This window comes from Pan paniscus, chromosome 10 (assembly GCF_029289425.2).
Source record: "Pan paniscus chromosome 10, NHGRI_mPanPan1-v2.0_pri, whole genome shotgun sequence".
NCBI lineage: Eukaryota > Metazoa > Chordata > Mammalia > Primates > Hominidae > Pan > Pan paniscus.
The window spans coordinates 116,526,881-116,554,156 of NC_073259.2; the positions used below are offsets into that span (position 1 = coordinate 116,526,881).

At 45.2% G+C, this 27,276-nt stretch overlaps 1 long non-coding RNA gene across 1 annotated transcript; it reads left to right on the plus strand.

Annotated features, from left to right (window-relative positions):
• Positions 1-1,482: 1,482 nt before the first annotated feature.
• On the plus strand, positions 1,483-19,038 carry LOC117975200 (uncharacterized). Its single transcript, XR_004665416.3, has 3 exons — positions 1,483-1,612; positions 1,699-1,848; positions 18,813-19,038. It is a non-coding gene; the product is annotated as an uncharacterized LOC117975200 (long non-coding RNA).
• The last annotated feature ends 8,238 nt before the right edge of the window (positions 19,039-27,276 follow it).

Below are 27,276 nucleotides of genomic sequence, written 5' to 3' on the forward strand. Positions count from 1 at the left end.
ACCATAGAGGGTTGACTGACTCCCAACAGAATTTATGTAAGAGAAACAAAGCTTGATTGTCTAAAATCACAGAGACTTCTGGGTTTGCTTGTTACTGCATTCATAAGCTTATCCTAACTAATACAACATCTAAAGCATCTTATGTATCCCTGGTGGTATACACAATAAAACCTTGGGATACATTTGACTTGGCTATTTCTAAGATCCCACTTAGCTCTGAGACTCGATAATCCTAACCTCTTATGATAGCATGACCCTAATTATTTACCCAGATCACACCTCTGGGTCTCTGAAACATAAATTTGCAGACTGACATTGCCACCCAGCCCTCTAGTATATGAGGAGATAAGTCTAAAGATGCTACCAGGCCCTCCCAGAATGGAAAAGCATGAAACTGAGGGATTTTTTTCTGCAACTGTGAAGCTTCTATATTTATTGCCCAGCCAGCTGCATTTCACCCTGTGCTGGGCAACGGTTCCTAAATGAACCCAACCCAAAGCCCTTCTCCCCATGAGCCTTTCTACAATCCAACCCCTCCCAATTAAGGAAACAACTTTGAAATTAACCCTAATTAAGTCTCAGAAGTGTCCTTGGACTTCAAGCAAGCTGAGTACCTTGGGGGACTTATTCTGGCTCTTGTTGGACTTGATACTCATGTCTACCGAAGTGTCAGGTGACTTGGGTTCCAATCACAGCTCTCGCATTCCTAGCAGTGTGAACTCTGACAAGTTACATGGCCTCTCTGAGTCATATCTTCAACTGTAAAATGTGGATAATAATAGTACCTGCCTCCTAGGATTGTCCTGAGGATATACAGAGCATAAAACTAGTGCCCCAACGTCAATGAAAAAAAGGAGCCCTTTGTGTAAGCAGAATGGGGGAAAGCACCCATAACCAAACTCTAATCAGACAAAGTGTCAGCTCTTTAGCCATTGGAGTCATCAGTAAACTTGGCCTGAGAGAGTAACCCTTCAATTCACTATTGCTGTCTAGCTAAGACAGGCTTCTCGGGGTGCCATTGTTATCAGGGATGGGGAGGAATGGGACAGAGCACCAGTACCTTTTGATGAGGAGGAGAGTCACTGCTTAGGTACTGCTGGGGAAGTCCCAGTCAGGCAGTGAGATGCTCCAGGCACTAAAAAGACAGCATGAAACGGGCACACATATCACTTCTTCACTTGAAGTCCCAGTTTCTTCCTGCATCAAATCCACAGGCTATATTGAGGGTCTAAAGTGGCTGCCACAGATTTTAAAATGTGGAGACCCTGCGAGGTGTTATCATTGCTATTGCCAACGTCATTACTGCATACGCTTCTCCCCATGAAAAGCCCTTACAGAAACTCCCCCGCCACCCCCATATTTTCTCCCTCAGAGCCCCATACTACGTGGATGGATAAATAAAAAACCAATGCTTTTCCATTTCCAGGACCCTCCTGAGATCATTATTCACTCTCCAAGAGGGTAGCTTTTAATTCTGCTATAAATGAGAGGCTGGCCTTTAACTCCCCGCTCTCTGTTGTCATGGAAACTGGTGCACTAGCAACTTGGCGTGGAAACAAGAAATGGGTATTCTTTTTCCATCAAGAAGAGGAAAGGCTGGGAGAACTTCAAGGTAGGAGGTGGAGACCTTGCACTCTATGTGATCTCCCTTTGAAAAGGAACCACCCAAAAGATGCCAATAAGGAAATTCTATTGCAGAGCCCTAGAACTAACTTCAGGACCATGGAGAGCTCCCTGAAAAGTTAAAGGTTGAGCCAGGAGCAGGAGAAAAAATGAAGTCAGTAGCTACACCATATCCTCAACTTCTACAGAAGACAAAGTATAAAAGGCAGGGACTGTGCTGCAGAGGTGAGAAGAGGAGAGGGGAGGAGAGAGGAGTGGAGAGGAGGGGAGGGAAGGGGAGGGGAGGGGAGGGGAGGGGAGGGGAGGGGAGGGGAGGGGAGGGGAGGGGAGGGGAGGGGAGGGGAGGGAAGGGAAGGGAAGGGAAGGGAAGGGAAGGGAAGGGAAGGGAAGGGAAGGGAAGGGAAGGGAAGGGAAGGGAAGGGAAGGGAAGGGAAGGGAAGGATCCCTCTGGCATTAATCCATCTTAGTCCCAATCCCAAATTCCCAGGATAAAGACTCTACATGGGGAGGTGTTTCCCCTTTAGCTAATTTGCTATGAATAGGGAAAGTGGGACCTCACTGGACACATGTGGCCAGTGGGTACACATCCAGGGACCCTGTGGATCAGAGAGGTGCGAGAAGCAGTGTTCAAGAAGACGGGAATGAATGTGAGCTGTGCGAGATCTCATAAACTCACCGTGGCAATGATAGATCCTGGACCCTAAAAATAGAAAGAATGCATTCTCTAAAAGCTGAGAAATTTGGCCAAGGAAGGAATTGGGGTCCATCCTACATGGAAGCCAGTAATGGGGATGGGAGAGTTAAGCCAAACCCATGAACTTTAAAAAGCATCCAACTTCTACTCAGTAGTCATTGAAATGGTCTCCATAAAGCTCCGAGGCAAAATTATAGATCATCATTTTAATTGAGTGAAATTGGCTATACATTAATATTCATGATTATTAGAGCAGCTAATTTTCCTCTTTATAGAAAGTGAGTGGGGGATCATTTCAGCTGCTACTTACTTTTCCTCCCTTTGATTTCTGTGGAGGAGGTGAAAGAATAAAACACACAGCACTTGGAATCAGCCATCAATTTTGGAATGTTGGGTAATTATCAAGGATTTTTTAAATTGCTTTGACCTCTTAGAGGGACTGCGTAGAAGCATTCTATGAATATTTAAAAAAAATGCACCTGCTAGCCTCCAGGCCTGGTCCCTTTGGCCAAATAAGGGCAGGTGACTTAAATGACATAAGCACCCCATCCACTCCACTGCCCCACCAACCCACCAAGGATGAAAATAACAACAACAATAACAATAATAACAGTCATCAGAGCCCATGCTGGGTGCAGCCAAGATGGGATGAGAGTGCACAGGTAGGGTGACAAGGGTGTCCATGCATGGCAGGGGTGGCAGCTGAAACAGGAGAATCGTTACACTGACCACTGAGTGTAAATAGATTTCTCACTGTCAGAGAAAGGAGTCACAAATGTGGAAAGGAAGAGAACCAGAATGAGCTCTATGGTGATGGATTGGAGTCAGAGGTGTATTAACGTGACTTTCTGGTTTCCAATATGGAGAAAAAAATCTAATAAATATAGATGTAAACATGTTTGTACATGTGTATATCCACATACACATACATGTGTGCACACACACATGTACTCCCTAGATTTGCACATTAAGAGGACCTGGAATCAGTGCTGCCCTAATAGCTATAAACATACTTTACACCAATGTCTTTGTTTCCAGATATTCTCCACTAAATTGAATCAAGGCACTTTAGGGAAATGGCTGATTCCAAGGCTGGCTCCGGGAAAAAACAAGATAACTGGAACATCTTGTGCCAGAAAGCAAGAAAACATTCAAAGTATCATAGGGGTCACAGCAAGGGACACAGACACCAGCTTGAAGTGGCTCTCACCAGCCAAAAATGACGTGATTTGAGAATCAAAATAAATGAGAATAGTAATGAATTACAGCCCACTCAAAAAACTAGCATGGAATGAGTTCATACTGATATAAATAAATGAATGAATAAAGTAAATGTTTGATACTGAATAGGATATTTACATAATTTCAAAGACCCTCCCCACAAAAAATACTGCGAAGACAGAAAGAGTAATTTTAGAGTGGAGAGAAGTCCCCTGTGGGGAGGGCCCCTCAATTAAGTGACCAGAGTGAATGCCAGCAGTAATCACATGCCATCCAACAGGGTTCCATGAGAAGGATGCCACATCTTTCACATGCTATTCCTGCCCAAGATGCATGACCTGAATCTATTCACCAGGGAGCATCAGACACACCCACACAGAGTGACATTCCACAAAATGCTGGCTGTCCCCTCCAAAAGCATCATGAGAGTCCAAGAGAGACTGAGGAACACTCCAGACTGGAGGACATCCAAGAGACAGGACAGCTAAACGCAACAGTAGATGCTGAACTGGATCCTTTCGCTAGAAAGGACGTTATTGGCACAAATAGGAAACCGTGAATGGGGTCTGAGGATTAGATGGGTGTAATGTTGCAGGATTCATGTCCTGACCTAACAATTTTACCATGATCACTAAAAGCATGTCTTTATTTTAAGGAAATAGACTCTACTGTATTCAGGGGTGACAGGGCATCGATTTGACAACTTATTTTGAAATGGCTTTGGAGGAAAAAAAGTCATCTGTATTGAACTTGCAACTTTATAATAATGATCATAGTAACTGCTAATTTGAATGTCTACTATGCACAACGCACTTTTTATAACTCTGTTTCTACCTTATAATAACCTTACAAAATCATCCTAATATATTCCCATTTCATAGATGAGAAAACTGAGGTTCCAAGAAGTCAAGCATCATGCACAAGGTCATTACTACTTTTATTCTACAAGTGTGGACTGTGTCTCTGGGGACTGTGCCAGACACTGGGCATATAGTGAGGAATAAAATAAGCATGTCCTTCTCCTAGTGAGGAATAAAATAAGCAGGAATTTTAAATCCAGGATGCGCTATGGGCAAGAACCAGGAAAACAAACAAGGAAATCATTCCTGGCAGGATGAGAGCCGTGAACATACAAACACAAGGTTTTGGAGAAAGATGATATTGAGGAGCAGAGGATGAACCCAGTCTGTGAGCCTTTATAGGTCTTGGTAGAATTTGGATTTTATTCTAAATCAATGGGAAATCATAGTCATGATTTGTGCATGGAAATGACATGATCTGATTTGGGTTTTTTGGGGGTTTGTTTGTTTTGAGATGAAGTCTTGCTCTGTCACCCAGGCTGGAGTGCAGTGGTGTGATCTTGGCTCGCTGCAACCTCCACCTCCCAGGTTCAAGCGATTCTCCTTCCTCAGCCACCTGAGTAGCTGGGATTAATTGCAGAGGTGTGGTACCATGCCCAGCTAATTTTTGAATTTTTAGTAGAGTCAGGGTTTCACTATGTTGGCCAGGCTGGTCTCGAACTCCTGAATTCAAGCGATCTACCCACCTCGGCTTCCCAAAGTGCTGAGATTACAGGTGTGAGCCATCATGCCTGGCCCTGATTTGTATTTTAAAGGAACTTCCTAGCTTCAGAGAGGGATTATCAGGGCAAGAAGAGACAATGTGGGGGCCAATGAGCTGCTAAGTGGCAGAGCCAGTTTTCCCCACCCCCAGGTCTCTCTGGCCTCACTCTCTTGCCACTCCAGCAGGTCCCCTGAGTGTCCTCCCCATCCCTCCACACTTACCTCATCTGGTTGCCCTAAGCAGGTCGGCATCGCCTGGAATTAACACTGCCTATGCGGCTGGGAAAGCATCTCTCCAGTGATGATTGTAGAAGTTGCTGGGTAAATACATATTTAGCAAAACGAGCCACTCCATAGTAGCCTCTGAGATTCCACATTGCAGAGAGATTAAGGGAGGAGGGGGTGGCTCTAGGATTAAATAAGATCTGGGTTCTAAGGCCCAGGTATGCCAGGTAGCGAGAGACAGAGGTGAGAAGCTCATGGGCTCCTTAAACTAGAGCTGATAATGATTCTCCCCACTTTTCTTGTTTGAATGTCTTCCATTTTAAGTCCCCCACCCTGTAGTCTACACCAGCTTGTCCTACAGAACTTACTGTGATGATGGAAATATTCTATATCTATACTGTTCATTGTGACAGCCACTAGCCACATGGGGCTACTGAGGACTTAAAATGCAGCTGGTGCAACTGAGACTGAATTTTTCATTTTATTTAATTGTAATTAATTTGAATGTAAATAGCCCCATGTGGCTAGTGGCTACCACATTGGACAGCACAGGTCGGCACACTGGGGACAAAATGCTAAGACACAGTCCCCTGGAATGGACACCTTCACCCAGCTTCTCAGCTCTAAAGAGAAAGGCAGCCAGTGAAAGTAGCAAACCACAAACCCAAAGGTGACCTGACCTTTGCCATATGACATTTGCCCCTTGGCCCCCAGGATAATTGCCAGGTTTACCACCCCTTTGTCCTGTCTAAATGATGCTGTTTCCTTTCAAAGATGCACGCTTATTTTAATGAGAACATACAACGCTAAATTGCATTTCTCTTTCTTCGCTCCTGACACAATTCTCCTTCTAATAAGATTTTCCCTGGCTAACCCATTTTCGCAGCAGCTATTCTAAAAAGCCATCTTCTGATTGAGCTATGACATACACAAGGCAGGTGAGAGAGCTTGAAGCACAAAGCCAGAGGGATATAGGTCTATTTTCTTACCTCCTTGGGGAAAGCCAGATAACATAATCAAGCCAAAGACTATTTTCCTAACACCTGCTGTGAGGCCAGCTGACCGGCATTTGCCATGATCAGTCATAATGGATGATGTTGCCAGCAGAAGGCATCTTGGCAATGGGAAAGGCAGACCCAGGCCCCACTCTTCTCTTGCAGGAACTTCTTTAGCCCTGAAAAATGAAAGCAGAGACCCATTTCTTGAGCAAAGACAAGCAGAATTTATTATCTAATATCAGATTGTATGAGGAGCTTTCAGCCCAACTCGTGATCCGAAAGCTCTTAAAGTGGTGAGTGACAGGGACCCTTAGCATAGATTTTTCATTCTCTTATTCCTTATATTCATTATCAAGTGATGGCCTCTTTAGCTCCAAAATGTAATTGAATCCATTTCTTTCTCACCACCTCCACCACTACTACCCTTGCCCAAGCACCCAGAGTAACGGCATCAGGCGATTACTCTCAGTCTGTCACCCACAGGAATGAAATAACCTCCTCCAAGCTCTCCTTGCTTCCATTCTTGCCCTTAACACCCACCTTTCACACACCACCCAGAGTAACTGCACCAGGTAGGATAGGTCACATTATGCTGCAATAACAAATAATCCCCAAAAGTCAGTGACTTATAACAACCAGGGTTTACTTCTTGTTTATGCTCCATTCAGCTGGGACATCTGCTCCAAGTCCCTGCTTGCAAGATTCAACATTGGTGGTTGCCATGGCCCATGACAGAGGGAAAGAGTTCTGGAGCATCTTGCATCAGCAATGCAACGTTCCAGCCCGGAGGTGACATCTATTATTTCCACTCGCAACTCACTGGATAGGACTAGTCACATGACCCTGCCCTATAATAAGAAGGCAGTAAGTGCAACCCTCTCCCATCTCCTGAATACAGAGAGAATGTTGAACTGGAGGGGATCTAAGAGATAATCAAGTTCAACCTGCTTGTTCCAGAAGCAAGGAAACTGAGGCTTAGAGAGGAGAGGGGTTTATCCGCAGTCACAGAGCAGGGTAAAACAAAAAAGCTTCTCTGCTCCAAATTTATGTGCAGTCACAGAGCAGGGAACAACACAGAGCTTCACTCCAAATCCAAGTATTCTTTCATCCATCCATTAAATAGTAATAAAGGAACTACTATGTGCCAAGCATGGCTGGGAAGAAAGAAATGAGCAAGACCCGCCCGGCCCCTGCTCCCCAAGCTCACAGCTTGGCCAGAGAAGTGGATAACTAAACAGGCAATTACAGCCCCCTGTGAAACATGCTGGGTGCGCATGGTGTCATAACACCACACAGAACTCTCTCTGAGTGGCTCTCCAGTGAATTCTGTTTTTTGGTCTTCATTTTTTTGAGGCGGAGTTTTGCTCTTGTTGCCCAGGCTGGAGTGCCTGGGCAATGGCATATCGGCTCACTGCAACCTCTGCTTCCTGGGTTCAAGTGATTCTCCTGCCTCAGCCTCCCGAGTAGCTGGGATTACATGTGTCCGCCACCACGCCTGGCTATTTTTTTTTTTTTTTTTGGTCTATTTAGTAGAGATGGGGTTTCACTATGCTGGGCAGGCTGGTATTGAACCCCTGACCTTAGGTGATCCGCCTGCCTCGGCCTCCCAAAGTGCTGGGTTTACAGGTGTGAACCACCGCACCCAGCTGAATTCTGTTTGTTATAAAAAAGTTATTGTTTTTGCCAACAGGGCAGGGCTGAGCTCAGAGCAGGGCTGAGCCAGGTTTCCCTTGTTTGTAAAAATGAAGGAATGATGTCTTGTGCACCCTAGCATCACGGGACAGATTTCTACTAATTTCCTGAGTATGGATGAGTCCACTCTCCCCTTGGGGGTAGGTGTTGGGGTGTAGAGGCAGCCATGTTGCATCCACCAGCATCCTTTGGTTGCAGGCAATGGATTGGCAGGAAATGTAATAGGTGCTCAGTAAGTACTTACTGGATGAATAAAAAAAGAATGGCGGCCTGGCACAGTGGCTCATGCCTGTAATCCCAGCACTTTGGGAGGCCGAGGCAGGCGGATCACTTGGGGTCAGGAGTTCGAGACCAGCCTGGCCAACGTGACGAAACCCCATCTCTACGAAAAATACAAAAATTAGCTGGGCGTGGTAGCACATGCCTGTAATCCCAACTACTAGGGAGGCTGAGGCAGAAGAATTGCTTGAACCCGGGGCGGGGGGGGGGTGGGGGGGGGTGGAGGTTGCATTGAGCCGAGATTGTGCCACTGCACTCCAGCCTGGGCAACAGAGCAAGACTCCATCAAAAAAAACAAAACAGAAAAACACAGAATGGAAGGAAAAGCTGAAACATCAGGCTCCAGAAAGGCAGGGGCAGGGCAGCTCGGGGAGGTGGAGGAAGAGAAAGGTGTATTAAGTGGCAGGAACCAACGGAATACATATGGGATGTTTGCCTTGGCATTAGTGAACTCCAATCATTTTAGGTCTTTGTGCTCATGATCCAAATTCCTGGGAGATAGCCCCTGATTGGTCCAGCCCAGAGCCAATGCCCTGGTTTGCAGCAGATGCTGAGACTCCCACAACCAGCCCCCTGCACAGGGGGGCAGTCCCCACTTCCAGCTTCCACCATCTGTGCTTCCTTGCCTGAGGGTACTCTTGCCCACATCCTCAACAGAAAGAGTTCTAAGGAAGCAGCATCCCCAGGAGCAGCCTTCAATCAATAACTCAGAGGATGGTACATGGTATATGAATACTCCACTCCCCATCTCAAATGGGAGAACCCTGAGGGGCATATTCTACACTGTCACCCTGAGCTCCTCAGTGGGATTAAATTACACTTGCCCACAGTGGAAATGGGCTTGATGATGCACCTCTTATCAGCTTCCTGCCCTTCCCTGTGTCACTTCTCTCCCCAACCCTGGTATCTGATATTGCCTCCCAAATAAACGACTTGCACTCAAGTCCTTGTTTTAGGATCTGCTTCCTAGGAGAGAGGTGGTGGGAGACCCAAACTAAGACACGATCCCTCTGATGCCACCTGTATTGGGGGGAGGAGAATTGTCCTAGGATAAAGCAGAGATTCTGATACCAAAATAATAGAAATCCTGGGTGTGCAGAATGACAAAGAGTCACATAAATACTTGTCACACAGGGTCACTGTGGGGATAAAGTAGCGTCTACTGCAGAGTGAGCCCTAATAGTTCACTCTGCCTCTCTGTTCCCCAAAGCATGTGTGAGGATGGCAGGTGAGTCCCGGTTTCTAAAAGAAAATGCTGGAGTCCATTGGCATCCCCCTGCCCCCCAATAAGCTGCCCCGGTCCCCAGAGTCCCTGCATGCAGCAGCCTGACACGGCCCATCTTTGATTCCTTCTCCTCCAGGGCCAGGCTGTGACAAAGGTCAGGAGGCCGCGAAATTTCTCAGGGGAACAAATTTCCATTTCTGTCAACTGCATTTAGGCAGCTCCATCCAGAGAAAATAAAAACAAAGGGTCATGCTCCTTCCCCAATTTGGCACACTGTCCATTTTCACGGGGAGTCCACACCAGGAATGGCAAGATAGTGAGTCCTGAGCACTGGTTAATCTAATATTTTACTTTACAGTTATTAGAATTATGAAAAGCCAGCATTTGTTGGATAGGCTGCCCTGATTTCTTTTTTTTAAGTGATAAGTTCTGGCTCTGTTACTCAGGCTGGAGTGCAGTGGTGCAATCACAGCTCACTGCAGCCTCGACTCCTGAACTCAAGCCATTCTCCCACCTTGGCCTCCCCAGTAGATGAGACGACAGGCACACACCACCATGCCGTTAATTTTTAAATCTTTTTTAGAGATAGGTCTTGACATGTTGCCCAGTCTGGTCTTGAACTCCTGGCCTCAAGCAATCCTCCTGCCTCGGCCTCCCAAAGTGCTGGGATTACAGGCATGAGCCACCACATCAGGCCTGATATTTTATTCTTGAAAGGAAGATTTCACACTAGTAGCAGTCACCTCATAAAAAAGATAATTTTTTTTTCTGGCCTGGCCTATTTCACCTCCTTATGGACAATTTTCCTAGCCAGAAAGAAAGAGATTTAAAAGGTGGATTTTTTTTTTCTAAGCATCCTGAACAGAAGCCAGAGACCTGGACTTCTCTCAGCTCTGGTCACAAGGAGAGGAGAGCAGGGATGGAAGCCACATTGAGAGTCCTGGGGTACCTGTGTGGTTGCCAATCCCAGTTGGGCCAATTACTATCTGTGTGTAACTTCAATGGTCCTCAGTTTCCCCACTTGTAAAATGAGGATACAAATAAAGTTGTCTGAGGATTGAATAAGAGTGAAGGCAAAGTGCCTCACATGCAGTAGGCATTCATTATGATGCAGAGTTTTCACACGTGGGGGTTATTTTGGCTTCTGACATCAGTGTCTTCCTTGTTTCTCTACAAGCCAATCAACACCCTTGCTTCAGGGCCACCTCCCCTGGGAAGCCCTCATTGACTTGATTTCCTCAGCCTGCAATCATCTTTGTCACCTGTGAATCTCTGTACACTACTTAAGGCTCAACTATAAACTCTAGATAAGTCTCTAGATTAGGCTTGATATAGGAGTTAAAAAGAAATTACTTAGGCAGATAGAGAGGGTACAGAAGTCCTCGGTAAGGTTTTCCTTTTAATGAAAATCAGCCCCAAATCATTTTCTTTTCTAACAAAGAGCAGCCTGTAAAATCGAGCGGCAGACATAGATGCCGGCCGTTGTGCCAATCATGTTCAAGATGGTGGCTCCATCTGCCCTTCTCTTTGTCAGACATGTGTACAGTAAGGAGCAGACAAGATGGCGCCAGCCAAGGGGAGGGTCCATTTGCATAGTAAGATTAGAGTGGGTTGGGCAGCCTTCCCCAAATGCTATGTAAACGTCACACCTGATCCAGCCAACCTGCGGTCCCTACCTAAATCAGACACCACCTCCACAAGACTGCCTATAAAATCTGGCAAACTCCACTACAGGCGGGTCTTTCCTTTTGGAAGCCTCTCCCTCTCACTAGAGAGCTGTTCTGCTTTCTCTTTCTTTTGCCTACTAAACCTCTGCTCTTAAACTCCTCATGTGTGTCCATGTCCTAAATGTTCTTGGCACAAGACAACGAATATCCCAAGTATTTACCCGAGACAAGGAAGTCGCTTCAGTCTCACCTCCCCAGCTAGACCAGAAGTGTCTCTGGAGCAGGGCTAGGATCGCGGGGGAGGCTCTAGGCAAGAATCTCTGTGCCTCTTTCAGGTTCTGGTGGCTCTGAGTCCTGTGGCTTGTGACTGCATCACTCTAATCTCTGTCTCCATATTCACATGGCCTTCTATCTCTTATAAGGACATTTATTTTTTAGGGCCCACCTCAGTAATCCAGGGTGATCTCATTTCAAGATGCTTAATTTAATTACACCTAGAAAGGCCTTTTCTATAAGGTTGTTTTTACAAGTCCTGGGGGTTAGGACATGGACATACCTTTTTTCTCAGAGGGAAACACCATTCAACCTCTGTGGCTTCTCATAGTATCTTAAACCTTTCCATCACTCCTCTAACCCCAGCTGGCAATTTTATATTTATTTGTGAAACTATTTGGCAATGCCTGTATCCTTAGGAAGCTGCAGATAACAAGAGGACAAATTCCACATCTGCACTGCTCACCACTCTACCCCCAGCACACAGTAGGTGCCTAGAATGTGTTTGTGGAACAAACGGACAGCTGAGCCCGGAGCTCCTGGAGAATGCTTCTTGTCAAGGACACCATGCAGGCAGCCACGAGCAAGGCCTTCAGTGAGCGACGTGCTCAAGACTTTACGGCCTCGTAAATCCCATGGCTGGTGGCATGATTAGAACTAAGTAAAAATGCAAGCAATTTAATTTCCCAGTGCACAGCCTGCAGAGCCTTGTAAACTCACCCCCTAAACCAGTAGCCATAAACGTCTGATAAAACACCATGTGGCTTCCTGTTTCCCAGAAATAGTTCCTGGGCCCAAGGAAGAAGCGACATCCAGCCCCCACTTGAGGTTACGTGAGCACTGTAATTAATGTTTGATAGAGGGCTTCCTAATGGCCTGAGCTCTTGGTGGCCATATCAATAATGATGACATTCACCCAGCCAACCTGCTGATGAGTCCAGTCCAGGGAGGAAAAGAAAGGAAAATCTTAGAAGCAGGCTTCAAACACATTACAGGGTAAAATTACGTGGCAGTGGATTTGTGCAATGCTCTGAGTTTTTCATGCCATATCCGTATCTTTGATCTCACTTGATCCATGCATTGGGTCTGAGGGAAGAACAAAGCAGGAACTGCTAACTCTATTAAAGGGAAGAGGAAAAGTATAATAGCATCTGCCACAAAAGTAGCCAAGAAAGGGACCTTTCCCAAGTCATGCAGCTCATAAAAGCCTCGGGACCTGAACCGGGCTCTTGGGACCTCTGACTCTTTTCACACCATTAGTGGTAGTAGTGGGAAAGATACTACCATGGCAACCCTGCCTACACAGAAACAGGAAGGAGGGAGGCCAACTTCCAAGAAGACCTTCCTGACCATGAACATTCTATGACACTAAATCATCTTACCTGGTAAGCTCATAGATTGCAAAATCCTCCTCTTCTGCAAGGTTTAGGAGAAGAGAACTTGTTTTAGGACTAACTGCAATCCTGGCCAGATGGAAAAGTCACCTGGAACTCCTTGATCCATGGTAGAGACCAGCACTTCTCAAATTTCAACATGCACACAATCAGCTGGGGACCTTTTTCACATGAAGTTTCCATTTCAGTAGGTCTGGGGCAGGGCCTGAAATTCTGTCTTTCTAGCCAGCTCCCAGGTGATGCTGATGCTGCTGGTCTCTAGACCACATATGAGTGATAAGTGGTGAACAATCTACTAGGATGCTACACGCTTGGTAGCGTCATGGTTGGGTAAAAGTCCTTCTTGTGTAGCATTGGGTTTGAGTCACTCAGAGAAGCACTGTTGATACAGTGCCCTCCTCCTCAGATGATTCATACTCAGGGACTTTGGGCAAATGGCCCCCATCTTCTCAAGGCTCAGTTTTCTCATCTGTAAAATGCAGAGTTGGGCAGAAGATGCATAAGATCTGAGCTTTTGTCTGGCCCTAACATCCCAGGACTCTAGAAATGAAAACCATGGAGAGCCCCTGAGCTACTTCATAAGATCCATCCATAAGATCCCAGCCTGGCCCTGGAGGTGAGCATCCATTCTTCATGTCTGCTCAGCGCCCACTCCCCAGTCCTCTGACTTCAGGGCCCCATTTCCTGTGCAGCACCTCTACCTCTCTTACTTGGTGGTGTTTGGATGGGGCTAACCCTCCTCTCAACTCCGAGGTGAGCACATGTCCCAGGCATAGTCAGTCAGTCAGAGTGGTTCAGGGGTGAGCATGTGACTCAAGCTAAGTCAATGAAATTCAGCCATGAGACTTTTGCTAGAACATCTGCAGAGAAAGTGCTCCCTTTCTGCCAGTGTTGCTAAGCTGGTAGGATAAAGATCTGATACAACTGGTGATCATCTTCACCATCATGTGGGGAGAGGCTGCCTGACAGCACAGGTCAACCTAGAGGAAGGCAGAGATCAGAGACAGAGACTGAGTCACAATGCCATCTGATGGACACCTGGATTCAACCATGGCTGAAGCCAGCACCCTAGATTTTTCAGCCCCTTGAGCCAGAAAATTATCTTACTTCAGCCAATTTGAGCTGAGTTTCTAGGGCTTTCACTCAAAAGAATTCTGATTCACACACTCTGGATTCTGTCCCTAAAATGAAGACAGGAAATTAGAGGAAAATCGTTTATGCTCAGACACACAAGGACATTATTGGCTTCAATAAATTCCAGAATGTCAGGGCTGGCAGAGGCACCTCATTGTACAGAGGAAGAAACGGGTGCCAAGAGAGTGACCTTCCCATGAATACCCAATACAGGGGCCAAACCAGGACTTATAACCCACGTCAGATTTCTTTTCCATACATGCAGGCAACAAACGTATCCAGGTAGATGACCTGACTTAAGGGAAAACAGTACTCCCCAAACACATACCAGACCAAAATGACCTCCCCACTTCTCATCACACTACCTGAAATGCCACCATTAGAGACCTATCCCACACTGTCTGCTGCCTCTAAGATGCATCTAACAAATGTAGAAACCCAGGGAAGGAATTTACTGTTTAAGCTTATTTATAGAATTATACAGTAAGAGTTGTTGTGAATTATCATTGGGTAACTTTACAGATGGGGAAACTGAGGCTAGGAAAGGAAATGTGACTCGTCTTCCCACTTTCATAGAGAGATCTGTCTACAGTGGTCTGAAAGCAAAGCTGCCATGCTGCTATGGTCTCAAGGGTTATGTTCCCCCAAAATTCATATGTTGAAATTCTCACCCATAAGGTGATGACATTAGGAGGTAGGGCGTTTGGGAGGTGAGTAGGTCATGGAAGAGGAGCCCTCATGAATGGGGTTATGTGCCCTAATGAAAGAGCACTGAGGCTGGATGCAGTGGCTCACGCCTGTAATCCCAGCACTTTGGGAGGCTGAGGCGGGCAGATCACTCGAGGTCAGGAGTTTGAGATCAGGCTGGCCAGCACCGTGAAACCCTGTCTCTACTAAAAATATAAAGATTAGCTGGGCATGGTGGTGGGTGCCTGTAATCCCAGCTACTCAGAAGGTTGAGGCAGGAAAACTGCTTGAACCCAGGAGGCGGAGGTTGCAGTGAGCCGAGATTGCACCACTGCACTCCAGGCTGCGCAACAGATGGAGACTCCATCTCAAATAAATAAGTAAGTGAGCACTGAGACATCCCTCACCCCTTCCTCCATGTGAGGACACAGCTAGAAGGCACCATCATCTATGAACCCTCACCAGAAAACAACTCTGCCCACGCCCTGATCGTAGACTTTTCAGCCCATAGAACTGTGAGAAATAACTTTCTGTTGGTTATAAGTCACCTAGTTTATGGTATTTTTTTCTAGCATCCTGGCTAAGACATGTGTCTTTGGGAAGGGCACACAAGGAGAATAGGGAGGTGGGAAGAGCCCAGGGCCAAAGGATGCTGACTTCCTTTTTTTTTTTTTTTTTTTTTTTTTGGAGATGGAGTTTCACTCTTGTTGCTCGGGCTGGAAATGCAACGGTGTGATCTCAGCTCACCGCAACCTCCGCCTCCCAGGTTCAAGCGAGTCTCCTGCCTCAGCCTCCCAAGTAGCTAGGATTAGAGGCATGCGCCACCACGCCCAGCTAATTTTATATTTTTTAGTAGAGACGGTGTTTCTCCATGTTGGTCAGGCTGGTCTCAAACTCCCGACCTCAAATTATCCACCCGCCTCGGCCTCCCAAAGTGCTGGGATTACAGGTGTGAGCCACCACGCCCAGCTAGGATGCTGACTTCTCTAATCTACCTGACCGATGGGCCAGCTGGGAGCACACGGATCTCAAATCTGACCGGGACACAGGCTCTAGACCACACTCAGCTTCCTTTAAGAGTCTAGAGAACTGGCAAGCTCTGTTCACTCTTTCTCTGTAGTGAGAAGGGAAGAGAACCTCATATTTTGCCCTGAAGATACAGTTGTTGACATCTCTTTATATTATTAGAGAAAATGCCCAGCCAAGAAATAAACCACCAGTTTTATTTACAGTATATTTCCCAGAACTCAGAGAAACATTGTGCTTTTTTACGTAGGCCTAAAACCAAAGTGTAATTTATGACAATACATCAAACTTTACAGTACATAAAACTCTCCCTACCTTATAAAAACATACAAAGAATTGCTCACTCTTTACATAAATTACTTAAGAACATCCTGGGTTTACACATCATGTTGAAAGAATTCACATTACGGGGAAGAGCTGTTGCTACCAGTGGCGATCTTTGCAGTGGTTTAGGGAACAATTAGAATGGGAAACACAGAAATTGTAACAAAGTACTCTATGGGAAAGAAACTCATCCCAGAACGGCTTGGAGTAGATGAAATTAGTCACTTCCTTATTGAACTCCAGCTTTTCAAGCTCTACAATAAAACCAAGGACAATATTTTAAACCAGGGGTCCTAACCCCCAGGCCATGGACCGGGACCGGTATCAGTCCGTGGCCTGTTAGGAACCAGGCTGCACAGCAGGAGGTGAGTGGTGGGTGAGCCTCCTGTCAGATCAGCAGCGGCATTAGATTCTCAGAGGAGCGTGAACCCTATTGTGAACTGCGCATGCGAGGGATCTAGGTTGTGTATGCCTTATGAGAATCTAATCATTTTAATCATTTTCATCCCGAAACCATGCCCACCCCCAACCCCACCCACCGTCCGTGGAAAAATTGTCTTCCACAAAACCAGTCCCTGGTGCCAAAAAGGTTGGGGACTACTGTTGTAAACAGCCTAAGGGCAGGAATCTTATCTAGTTTCACTCACTGTTGTATCCCTGACACATAGTAAGTGTTCAATAATATGGGTTGGAGAGAGAGAGACGTGGGGAGGAGAGAGGAGAAAAGAGGGGGTGGCATACAGCATGCAAATGTATCAGTTATCTACCACCACAATAATACTGTATAACAAACTACCCCCAAAGGCTCAACTTCAAACTATTCCTTTTATTACTGCTTACAAGTGGGTAGGCTGCCTGGCAGTTCTTCCAGCCCCAGCTGAGCTCACCCACATGTCTGGAGGTCTGCTGGTTGTTGGCTGATGGCCTCAGTTGGGTCAACCAGACTCTCTCCCATCTGTCTCTCTCTCCCATGCATGTCTTTCCTATTCCCCCAGCAAGCTGGTCTGGGCATGTTTTCCAGCTAGCCTGGGCACATTCTTATGGTGGCTGCAGAGATCCAAGCAAGCAAGTGGAAATACACAAGCACTTTCTCCAACCTCTGCTTGCATTATGTTTGCTAAATGCCATTGGCCAAAGCAAGTCACATGCTCAAGCCCAGAGCCAGAATAGGGGGCTAGGGGATTAAGAGTTATAAGACAGAGGGCATAGCTATAGGGAGAAATTAACTGGAGCTATTAATGCAACCAGCCTACCACAAGAATGATACCCAATTCCCACCAGCCCCTACCCTCACCCCAAGCCCCACTCCACATTCGATTATCTAAAGCCCATGCAAAAAGAATAGAAAACAAGATTCTACTGACTCCTTTCTCCATATGGGAAAAGTGAGAGCGCTAAGTCAGGCTCTTCAATTAGAGTCATATTTATTTAAACCAGCAGTTGCAAATCTTAATACCTGCAGGGAATAGGCAGGTAATAAATTACTGAATCAGACCAGGCAAGGAACAGAGGGCACCAAGAAACAGTTCCCCTCTCTCCCCAGGGGTGGTAGCTACACAGCTCAAGCCAATAGACACCTCACAAGAACGCAGGCCCAAGCTGCCACCTCATCTATTTCAAGAGAAGCTGAAAATATGCATTTTTCAGTGAAATCGTATTTAAAAGTTAGCCACCAATTTAAAAATAAATCAGCACAAGCCAGGTGTGGTAGTTCATGCCTGTAATCCCAGCACTTTGGGAGGCCAAGGCAGGTAGATTGCTTGAGGCCAGGAATTTAAGACCAGCCTGGGCAACATGACAAAACTCTGTCTCTAAAAAAAATACAAAAAGTAGCCAGGCGTGGTGGTATACACCTGTAGTCCCAGCTACTTGTGAGGCTGAGGTGGAAGGATGGCATCAGTCCAGAAAACGGAGGTTGCAGTGAGTCATGATCCCATCACTGCACTCCAGCCTGGGTAACAGTCAGTCCAGGTCCAAAAAAATATATCCATGAGGCAGAGCCAGTTTTTAGGGCTGTGTGTACTAGCTCTGATTTTAAACACCACACTTGGGATCTTGGACCCTGTCTTGAGCTTATTGATTTTACTTCACCATGGATGAGAGAAAATGAAGGCAGAAACTGTGTCTGTCTTGTTTAGCACTCTGTTCCCAGCCTAGAACAGTACCTGGCATATAATATTGGTTGGAAGAAAGGAAAAAAAGAAGGGAGGAAGAGAGGGTAGAGGGGTGGAAGGGGAGGGGAGAAATTAACATTTATGAAATATCTATTTGCATTAGGAAGCATTTTATACACATATTCTCAATTGAATTGTGTTATCAGCAAAATTCATCTGTTGAAGCCCTAATGCCCAATGTGACTACATTTGGAGATGGGGCCTTTAAGGAGGTAATTAGCATTGAAGGAGATCATAAGAGTGAAGCCCTAATCTAATAGGACCAGTGTCCTTATAAGAAGAAAGAGAGATACCAGATGATATGGTTTGGCTGTGTCCCCACCCAAATCTCATCTTGAATTGTGGCTCCCATAATTCCCATGTCCTGTGGTAGGGACCCGATGGGGGATAACTGAATCATGGGGGCGGTTTCCCCCATACTGTTCTCCTGGTAGAGAATAAGTCTCATGAGATCTGATGATTTTATAAGGGGTTTCCCCTTTCACTTGGTTCTCATTCTCTCTTGCCTGCTGCCATGTAAGACATGAGTTTCACCTTCTGCCATGATTGTGAGGCCTCCCCGGCCACGTGGAACTGTGAGTCTATTAAACCTCTTTCCTTTATAAATTACCCAGTCTTGGGTATGTCTTTACCAGCAGCTCGAGAACGGACTAATACACCAGACATCGCTCCCCCTCCCCATGTGCACACAAAGGACAGGCCATGTGAGACACAGCGATAAGACAGCCATCTGCAAAACCAAGGAGGCAAGCCTCACCAGAAACCTATCCTGTCAGCACCTTGATCCTGGATATTCCAGACTCCAGACTGTGAGAAGATAAATTTCTGTTCTTTAAGCCACCCAGTCTCTGGTATTTCATTATGGCAGCCTGACCAGACTAATACACCATCTCATCCAATTAAAAATATAAAACAAAGACATTGAAATGCACAAATTCCCAACCCACAGACAAACACTTTACATTTGTGTATTATTTTACAATTTACAAAGCCCTGAGGCAAGGGAACAAATTATTGCCTCCATTTTTCAGATGAGAAGACTCGGGGTCAGAGGGGCCGGGAGACTTGCCCAAGGTCACACTGTGAGAAAAGAATACCAAGCCAGATCCAGATTTTGAGAGCACAGACTTTAAGAGCTCTCTTTCCAGGACATCCCAGCATCTCCCACCTTAAACCAGGTCTCCAGTGGGCAACATTGGCACTCTGCCCAGATCCACTCAGATTCTCTGTTACCTTTTCTGGATGTCCTACCATTGACCCCAGTGTGCATTTAACTCCAACAACCAGCTTCCAGACTCTTCTTTGGAGCACTGTCCTTGGCCACTGGAGGCTCTCCACTGGCACCTACAGAAGGCCAGAAATGCCTGAGCATTTCTCCCAGGCAGCCCTTATCCAATGAGTGATGGGTGCACATGTAAGAAATCCAGCTCCCTTTGCTAAGCGTGGACTAACTCTGAGATGTAACTCACACTCCGAGGTGTCCCCTGTGGAATCAGGCTGAGGCCGCCTTTCATAGGATTTTGTTTGAGATTGCACGCTATTTGGTTTCCTCCTCTTTCCTGCCCTGCTTCCACCACTCCCTGACCTATTTTCCATGGAACACATAAATCCTTGCCTCAGGGTCTTCTTCTGAGAAACCAACCCAAAACCAAGTTCCTTTGAAGGCTCATGTCCCACAACAAGGCTGGTTTTCTGCCCAGGGTCCTGGTACAGTGGGAGGAAGGCAGTGCCCAGAGCCTAACAGAAGATCACAGCTCTGGGGAGGACCCAAAGGAAGCAGATGTGTAGCTCCTGGAACATCTGGGAGAGGAGCGGGAATGGAGACCCTTGTGGCAATGGAGGAGGATAAGAGGATGAAGCCCTTCGGCCTTCTTTGGCTTTTATTATTATTGTTACACAATTTATATATGTTCAGTGTACAAAAATGTCTCAAGGCAGATTTTGTGTGTGTGTGTGTGTAAATTTATTTATTTATTTTTATTATACTTTAAGTTCTAGGGTACATGTGCACAACCTGTAGGTTTGTTACATATGTATACATGTGCCATGTTGGTGTGCTGCACCCATTAACTCATCATTTACATTAGGTATATCTCCTAATGCTATCCATCCCCCCTCCCCCAACCCCACAACAGGCCTGGTGTGTGATATTCCCCCTCCTGTGTCCAACTGTTCTCATTGTTCAATTCCCACCTATGAGTGAGAACATGTGGTGTTTGGTTTTTTGTCCTTGCGATAGTTTGCTGAGAATGATGGTTTGCAGCTTCATCCATGTCCCTACAAAGGACATGAACTCATCTTTTTTAGGGCTGCATAGTATTCCACAGTGTATATGTGTCAAGGCAGATATTTTTAAAAAGATAACCCCAAGATAAAATAAGCAGTCAGCATATTGAAGAAAAGACTCCCTATTCAATAAATGCTGCTGGGATAACTGGCTATTACATGCAGAAGAATAAAACTGGACCCCTTCCTTTCACCATATACAACAATTAACCAGAGATTGATCAAAGATTTAATGTAATACCTCAAACTATAAAAAAAGAGCTTTTAAGCTGGAGGCATCACATTACCTGACTTCAAACTATACTTTAAGGCTACAGTAATCAAAACAGCATGGTACTGGTATAAAAATAGACACATTAACCAATGGAACAGAATAGAGAACCCAGAAATAAAACTGTATACCCACAACCATCTGATCTTTGACAAAGTCAACAAAAATAAGCAATAAGGAAAGGACTCCCTATTCAATAAATGCTGCTGGGATAACTGGCTATTCATATGTGGAAGAATGAAACTGAACCCCTTCCTTTCACCATATACAAAAGATGGATCAAAGATTTTTTTTTTCTTTTGAGACAGAGTCTCACTCTCTTGCCCAGGCTGGAGTGCAGCGACATGATCCCCGCTCACTGAAAGCTCCGCCTCCCGGGTTCAAGTGATTCTTATCCCTCAGCCTCCTGAGTAGCTGCAATTACAGATGTGCACCACCATGCCCAGCTAATTTTTGCATTCTTAGTAGAGATGGGATTTCACCATGTGGGCCAGGCTGGCCTTGAACTCCTGACCTCTAGTGATCCACCCACCTAGGCCTCCCAAAGTGCTGGGATTACAGGTGTGAGCCACCGTGCCTGGCCAGATCAAGGATTTAAATGTAATACCTCAAACTACAAAAATCCTAGGAGAAAACCTAGGAAATAATCATTCTGGACATCAGCCTTGGCAAAGAATTTGTGGCTGAGACCTCAAAAGCAATTGCAACAAAAACAAAACTTGACAAGTGGGACCTAGTTAAACCGAAGAGCTTCTGCATAGCAAAAGAAACTCTCAACAGGGGAAATAGACACTCTATAGAATGGAAGAAAATATTCATAAACTATGCATCTAACAAAGGTCTAATATCCAGAATTAATAAGGAACTTAAATCAACAACCAAAACCAAATAATTCCATTTAAAAGTGGGCAAAGGACATGAACAGTCACTTCTCAAAAGAAGACAGACAGGCAGCCAACAAACATAAAAAAATGCTCAACATCCCTAATCATCAGCGAAATGCAAATCAAAACCATCTCATACCAGTCAGAGTGGTTATTACTAAAAAGTCAAAGAGTAACAGATGTTGATGGGGCTGCAGGGAAAAGGGAATGCTTACACACTGTTGGTAGGAATGTAAGTTAGTTCAACCACTGTAGAAAGTAGTTTGGAGATTTCTCAAAGAAGTTAAAACAGAACTACCATTTGACCCATTCTCATTACTGGGTATAAAACCGAAGAAAAATAAATCATTCTGCCAAAAAGACACGTGCACTTGTATGTTCATCACACCACTATTCATAATAGCAAAGACATGGAATCAACCTGGATGCTTATCTACGGTGGACTGGATAAAGAAAATGTGTGCAGGCGCAGTGGCTCAGGCTGGGCCCGGCAACTCAGGCCTGTAATCCCAGCACTTTGGGAGGCCAAGATGGGTGGATCACTTGAGCCCAGGAATTCAAGACCAGTCTGGGTGACATGGTGAAACCCTGTTTCTACAAAAAATACAAAAATTAGCCAGGCATGGTGGTGCATGCCCATAGTCCCAGCTACTCAGGAGGGTGAGGTGGGAGAATCATCTGAGCCTGGGAGGTCAAGGCTGCCGAGAACCAAGATCATGCCACTGCACTCCAGCCTGGGTGACAGAGCAAGACCCTATCTCAAGAGCAAGAAGAAAGAAAAGGAAAGAGAAGGAAGAGAAGGAAGGAAAGAGAAGGGAAAGAGGGAAGGAGGGAGGGAGGGAACGAGGGAGGGAGGGAGGTACAGAAAAGAAAATAAAATGTGACACATATATACCATGGAATACTACACAACCATAAAAAAGAACAAAATCATGTCCTTTGCAGCAACATGGATGCAGCTGGAGGCCATTATCCTAAGCAAATTAATGCAGGAACAGACAAGCAAGTATTGCATGTTCTTACTTGCAAAGGGGAGCTAAACATTGGGTACACATCGACATAAAGATGGCGATAATAGACACTGGGGACTACCAGATAGAGGAGAGAAGGAGAGGGGCAAAGACTGAAAAACTAACTGTTGGATACTATGTTCACTACCTGGGTGACAGTATCAATCATACCTCAAACCTCAGCATCACACAATATGCCAGTGTAACAAACCTGCACATGTACTGACTGAATCTAAAATAAAAGTTGAAATTAATTTTTTAAAAGAGCTTTTACAATTCATGAAAATTGCAGAAATCTAACAGAAAAAAAGAAGTCAAGGGAAAGACATTAATAGGCAATTTCAGAAGTATAAAAATGGCCTCTAAACTAGTCATCAAAAATCTACAAATTAAAACTGTGAAGTGCTTTTTCCCTCATTTATGTGTCAAAATTTTAAAGGTTAATAATATTCAACATTGGAGAACTCATGGAATGCAAATTCCTGCAGCAGCTTTGTAGGGCAATTTGGCAATTACTATCAAACTAGTAAACGGGCAAACCCTTCAATCCAGCAATGACACTTCAGGGAATTTATTCTCCAGAATAATTTTCACAACCTAAAAAGTTTTAGGTACACCGGGTGTGATGGCTCATGCCTGTAATCCCAGCACTTTGGGAGGCTGAGGTAGGTGGATCACCTGAGGTCAGGAGTTTGAGACCAGCCTGGCCAACATGGTGAAACCCCGTCTCAACTAAAAATACAAAAATTAGCCAGGCATGGTGGCGGGTGCCTGTAATCCCAGCTACTCGGGAGGCTGAGGCACGAGAATCACTTGACCCTGAGAGGCAGAGGTTTCAGTGAGCAGAGATCATGTCACTGCACTCCCGCCTGGGCGATAGAGCAAGACTCCATCTTAAAAAAAAAAAAAAAAAAGTTTTAGGTACAAAGATGTGCATTGCAGCACCATTCATAATCATGAAAACTGGAAACTGTTTTACTGAAAGCAGTGTCTTTCCTGTGGGTCATTGATTTAGGAACATGCTCTCAGGGAGCAGGAACGAGGGCATGAAGGGGGAAGAGGGAAAAGCCAACACAAGCATGAAATATCTAGTTGGCCACTACCACCTGTAATTGGGTGCTCCATCTATGGGATCTTTCAAAGAGATGGTGAAATGCATGTCAGAACTGTCCATCTAAGGGGAGCAGGCAAACACACTATCCATCAGCTCCTGTCTCCTATTGGTCAGGACCACCCAAGGGGCAATGGCTCCTTCCAGCTTCAAGGTAGTAAGTGCAGAGGTTGCAATCAGATTCCCAGTGGAATTCCACATTGCAGCATCTGAGAAGCCCCATGGAGGGGGCAACTGAACAGAGTTAACTGAAGCCTGCTCAGAACTGTTCAGCACAGACGTGGCTAGGATAAGAATTATGACTTCATATCATGAACCAAAGTAACCTGGCCTTCCATGCTGACTAACTTTGACGCAGGGACTGACCATAGTACATGGTTATCCTTAGCTCTCTGATGGCTTGTCAGTGAAGAAGCTACCTCCTATGGACAAGGGCCCCTGTCATGGAAGGGCTGTGGATCTACTCAGCTGAAAAACACAATGCCTGCTGGTGGCTTCTCCTCTCCATAGAGGGGCAGAATCTTTCTCTCCTGCATTGAGGTCCAGGGTGCTCCACTGTCTTAAGTGATTAAGATTATAGCTATGCAGCTGTATCACTCCTTTTCTTTTCTCCAAATGAGCTTCTTTGATACCATCACCTCTTCCACCCAAGTTTCTCTCATTTCCTTGAACTACTGCAGAATGAGATGTAATCTTAGGTTTTTCCCCTTCCGCTCACCCTAAAACAAGCATAAAAGTCTTCTTAATGCCTTTGTGCTTGCTAATACCCCAGGAGGAATTGTAGTGGACACTGTGATCTTGGTCTTCCCAATAGGCTCTTTCCTTGGAAATGCCCTCCTTATTCTATGTGCTTCTAGTGGAGCTGTCAATCACAGCTTCTATAGCAACAAGTGTGGTCTATTAGAGAACCCTACCCTCCAGGCCAGGCTGGTTCAGAGGTAGGCATGTGTCTCAAGCAGGACCAGTCAGAGTTCTTCCATAGTAATCCTCTGCTGGAGCCATGGAGAAGACTATATTTTGCCTCTGGGGTCATAATGTTGGAATTTTGGTCTGCCAGCCACATGTTTCTGCCACTCAAGAGAAATCTTAAATAATAAAATCAACACACAAACAGAGCCAAGAAATGGAGAAAGAGTCCCAAATACATTGTTTGATCCGTGGCTTCTGTTGTGCCTATCAATATCTTCATGCCTATCCTCTTAGACATATAAACTAATAAAAACACTTTAGGAGCTTTAGCTAGTTTGGCTGAATTTTTGTCATTTGCAACAAAAAAAGTTAAACAAAAATAGATTGGGGAATTGGGGTAATGGAAAGAAGATGAACAAGATTTCAGGACCTCTTCAAAGACCTAGACAATGTCTTTCTCTGATCTTCACAGACATATACATGGACCTGGATCTGAAATCCTGCCTTATTCAGCTCAGCCCTTTGGTCAAGTCTTGAGAGGAAGTCCCCTTTCCATTTTCATCTGTGAAAGTAAAATTCATCATCTTACTTTTTCCTACTTTCTTGTAATGGAGAGGAAAAAAATATGAATACAATATCATGGTGGATTCCCTAAGGACTCAAGTGAAATGACTGATATCTTACATGAAGCTCTTTGTCTTCTGGCTTCATGCCCTAATACCATCTTAGGGATTTCCCTGGAAATGTATCCATTAATTTTATAAGTACTGTACTGGCTTCAAGAATGGCCTTGATCAGATTTCATCAAAAATAATTATTATTATAGCAGCTAATATCTATTGAGCATTTACTACGTATCAGGAACTATGCTAAGCATTAGCACACTTGTCATAGCAACACTGGTAGCAAGTACCATTATTATTCCAGCAGTAGCATTCTATGGGATTGCCTCCCCAGTGCTCCCTTCTTCTCTCCCAATCTTATGTCTACAACAGGAGCAGCCACTTTACAATGTAATCCTACCCTACCCCTTGGCCACAGCTGATTGGTTCAAAGATGAGCACCTGATCCCAAACAGGCCAGTGATACCTTACCCTGAGAATTTTGAATGTGGCACGATGTCAAGTCAGACTCTCTCTGAATGGCTGATGTTACTTTCATATAAAAACCTGAAGCCACTGCATCCGTGTTTTCCATCCTGTACACTGAAGAGCAGAGAAAGTCGAGACTGCAGAGAAAAAAAAGAATGACATCAATGCCAAGAAATAGGCAGTGATAGGCAGTGGAGACATGTCTACAGATCTCTAGTCCTGCCTCCGGTTGGTAGACTCTAGATGCTTCCTTGTCATTCCCCTAGCTTGACTCTTCAACTCTTCTTTGTAGTCAGGAGCTTTCTAATAAATTGCCTCTATTAATGTTGTTTATTCTAATTAACTTGGGTTTCTGTCACTTAGAATGAAAACATATTAACAAACACAATCCCATGCTCCAAAAGAGGGACTAAGCTCAAAGAAGTTATATACATTTCCCAAGAATACATGGCTGGAATTGGATTTAAATCTGGATTTACACGACTCTGGAGCACCTACTCTTCACAATTTACTATAATGAAAGTGGAGAAGTGACTTGGATTACAAGTGTTCATTCAGAATGGATGCTCTAAATCCCAGAATCTGCTCTGAGCATTATAAACATAAGAATTCTGATCATCTTGAAGAGCTGCTCATGACCCGAGAGGATGTTAAGAGAGAGAACTATGTCAACAAGAATTTAGTCCCCATGGTGAGACTCTCATCAAAGAAGAGGCTCTGGAGCCCTCAAGTATTTCACTGGCTGAGTTAAGGAGCAGGGAAATCTTCTGAGAGAACCCTGGTGTGCTGACACTCCAGCCCTATATGTTGATTTGACTTGAAAACTATCCTGTCTAACAGTTGCTTGTGGAAAAACAACCTCAGATTCTCTGATTCCTCCCTCTCCTTTGCCACCACACCCATGCCCTGTTGGTTTTAGCTCCAAGGTAGACTTCACTCTATCTGCATTTCTCCATCTCCACCACTATGACTTGAGGCACCATCATCTCTCACCGCTACTCTTGCAGGAGCTTTCATTGGCCCCTATGCTGAGCATTCTCCTTTTTGGGCTCAGATCCAATCCCTACCCTTCCCAGTCTTGCTCTACATCCCAGGGAACCATATTTCCCAGGCTCTTCTGGCTTCCAGATAAATGCAACCATTGGAAGGCACCAGTGGGAGACTAGAGGGAGGGATGAAGAGAGAAACCAGGGCATCTCTGGCCCTCCACCTGTTTCAGGTGGAATCCCTGAGCAACATCCACACCTCCCCCAATGGTTTCACCTCCATGGTCCCAGCTCCAGCAGGGCAGCCCCAACCATGGTTCTCCTTCCTGCCAAATGGTTCCAGCTCCTGGGTTCTGATAACATCACCTCCCTACTTTGTCCATTTGGCCATAAGTAAAAAGAAGTCTTGATAGTAATCATTTCTGGGTCACCTCCTTGTCCCCTATTTGACTTCTCAGCTGTTTTAACACTTGTATAACCATTTCCCCGTATTAAGTCCCCTCTGTTTGAAATACCTAGACCAGACCCTG